The sequence below is a fragment of the Macaca thibetana genome, chromosome 15 (genome assembly GCF_024542745.1).
Source record: "Macaca thibetana thibetana isolate TM-01 chromosome 15, ASM2454274v1, whole genome shotgun sequence".
NCBI lineage: Eukaryota > Metazoa > Chordata > Mammalia > Primates > Cercopithecidae > Macaca > Macaca thibetana.
In genome coordinates, this window is record NC_065592.1 from 67593907 (window position 1) to 67597187 (window position 3281).

The 3281-nt window shown below is 36.7% G+C and overlaps 1 pseudogene across 1 annotated transcript; it reads left to right on the plus strand.

Moving 5' to 3' along the window:
• The first annotated feature begins 216 nt into the window (after nucleotides 1-216).
• Nucleotides 217-1316, plus strand: LOC126937173 (peroxiredoxin-1-like; annotated as a pseudogene). The gene has a single exon (XR_007719672.1). The product of XR_007719672.1 is annotated as a peroxiredoxin-1-like (transcript).
• Nucleotides 1317-3281: the final 1965 nt, after the last annotated feature.

The window sequence follows — 3281 nt, forward strand, 5'->3', positions numbered from 1 at the left end:
AAATCGTGTTTTATATTTCTGTTATCTACTATCTCTGAACTGATACTGATATAAAATAGTTTTTGATTCCGTTGGTGTCTACACAACAGTCCCAACTAATTTGAAATAGAAAGTCATATAGCATAAAATATTATTGCTTTCATGTCTTACTAAGAATAACTATCATAGTATCCTCTCCCTGCCTGGTGTTGGTGGTTTGTTCTCAGAAGCTTGTGTGAGGACCGCTGATAGGAAGATGTCTTCAGGAAATGCTAAAATTGGGCACCCTGCCCCCGACTTCAAAGCCACAGCCGTTATGTCAGACGGTCAGTTTAAAGACATCAGCCTGTCTGACTACAAAGGAAATATGTTGTGTTCTTTTACCTGCTTGACTTCACTTTTGTGTGCCCCACAGAGATCATTGCTTTCAGTGGTACAGAAGAATTTAAGAAACTCAACTGCCAAGTGATTGATGCTTCTGTGGATTCTCACTTCTGTCACCTGGCATGGATCAACACACCTAAGAAACAAGGAGGGCTGGACCCGTGAACATTCCTTTGGCATCAGACCCAAGGCACACCATTGCTCAGGATTATGGGATCTTAAACGCTGATGAAGGCATCTCATTCAGGGGCCTCTTTATCGTTGATGATACGGGTATTCTTCAGCACGTCACTGTAGTGACCTCCCTGTTGACTGCTCTGTGGATGAAACTTTGAGACTAGTTCAGGCCTTCCAGTTCACTGACAAACAAGGGGAAGTGTGCCCAGCTGGCTGGAAACCTGGCAGTGATACTATCAAGTCTGATGTCCAAAAGAGCAAAAAATATTTCTCCAAGCAGAAGTGAGTGCTGGGCTGTTTTAGTGCCAGGCTGCAGTGGGAACCCCTGAGAACAAAATCTCCTTTGTATTTTTTTTTTCATGAGTAAAATACAAGACTTCAGATTCAGCCGAATTGTGGTGTGTTACAAGGTAGGCCTTTCCTACAGGGGGTGGAGAGACCAGCCTTTCTTCCTTTGGAAGTGATGGCCTGAATTGTGTTGTGGGGAGGCCACTGATTGTATGATGTGTCAGTAGAGAGCATCAACCCATTGATCTTTTGTGGTTTGTTTTAAACTTGAACTGAGAAAAAAATAAAAGAATATCATAATGTATTTTCTTATTTTAATTTATTTTATCAGCTATTTAAATAACAAAAGTAATACATGCTGTTGTCAAAGCAAAAAAAATCAAAACAGGTATACTCAAAAAATGGTAAATGGACTGTACTCTTACTCCCTCCAATCAGATTTCTCCAGTATACTCAGTGCTTGTAACTTGTTTTAAACTCTTCTGTCTTTATTCCAACAAATAAATAACTTTAAAAACATGTAGATATTTTCTTATTTTCTTTTTACAAAAATATGGTTATGCAGTATACTTTATGTTGGAACTTGCTTTTCTAAAACCAGTGTAGCATGTATATACCTCAGTCTTTCTGTATACAAATGTTTTATAATTTATTCAGCCTGCTTCTATTAGTAGACATGTATGTTTTTTCTCTTTTTTTCTATTATTTTCCTTTTCTTCTCCTACTATAATGATGTGTACATAAACATTCTTTTACAAATATCCTAACATATAACTCTATATTATTTTCTCAAGGTATGGGGAAACTACAATACAAGAGTTCCCTAGATGGGATTTCTAGGTCAAAAGATGAGCACATTTTAAGTTGTAGTATATTCTTACATGTTCCTTTCATATAACATATTGCATTTTAATTTTTGTTTTATTTTACATGACTGCTTCTTCACTAGGTTGAATTGCCAGAGGGTAAGGACTCTTCTATTTATCTATGTAGCTAGCAACAAACATTTTTTATTTTTTTAAATTCTGAAAATAGAAGGTTTGATTAGTCAGTCATATTAACATGACTGTATTGTTCCTTTTCTACTCCCTTGTACTCTATCTTAATTGAAAACACCTTCCTTAGGACTGAAGCTGTCATTGGTTCGTACCTTTTGTTAACATTCACAACCCCTATAGTGTGTCACAGATCAATGATTTGTTAAATGCTGCCCTATAATCTTAGCTGATTATTTGTGCACTTTGTTGCTGTTGTGAATCCATATTGACCACATTTTCTAAATGATCATTCTGTTCACTGTGTATTGAGGATACAGTTAAAGGTAGGAGGCAGTAGCTTTCAACTCGGCCGCACATTGGAATCAAATGCTTGAGCTCCACCCATGTCTGCTTGAATCAATCTGGGAGGACAGGATGGCAGCCCAGGCAGTTGTGTTCTTGAGAATTTCGCTAGGTAATTCCTTCATTAATTAGTGCAGGATCCCAAGATAATCACTTTCACTGGCTTTTTCCAGCTGCTTGAAGTTTATAACAATAACAATATTACATTTATTGCTTATAACAATATTACATTTATAATATAACAATAACAATATTACATTTATTGCTTATAACAAAAACAGGCATACAACAGGAGGTAAAACCAGTAGGCTTTATCAAATGCCAGGCATTGTGTTGGCTTATGTACCACAGATTCAGCTCATTAAGGCCATTGCCCTGGAATCAGTGAGCTCACTGTTTAGTTGAAGAGGCCATCCATTCATGTGGTGTCATGATGGAGGTGTGCCTAAGGGCTATTTTAACAGGCAAACACCCAGATAAGAATAAGCCCCATCGAGGTAAATTTCTATACATGGTGCTACTCAACTGTATTGGTTCACTTAACGTAAGTCTTAACTTCATTTGACAGTGATCATGACAAAAATAATATACAATTTTGCATATATGGTCAGATTTAATAAACAAAAAGGGGAAAGGAAAGACACTGGGAAGCTTGCTGTTATTTAAGTTTTTCCCCCCAGAAAGAAGTGATGTTTGAGATGACTCAGCCTCTAGATTACTTGTCACCAACAATAATTAATATATTATAACAGCTATCATTTATTGGTGCTTGCTCTGTTCCAGACACTGTTCAGAAAGATTAACTCATTTGATTTTCACAAGACATGAGAGGGATACTATTAAATCCACTTTTAAAATGAGGAAACTAATGTACTGTTATGGGAAGTCAGGGACCCTGAACGGAGGAACCAGCTGGAGTTGAGGCAGAAGAACATAAATTGTGAAGATTTCATGGACATTTATCAGTTCCCAAAATTAATACTTTTGTAATTTCTTACACCTGTCTTCACTGCAGTCTCCGAACATAAATTGTGAAGATTTCATGGACATTTATCACTTCCCAAAATTAATACTTTTATAATTTCTTACACCTGTCTTCACTGCAATCTCTCA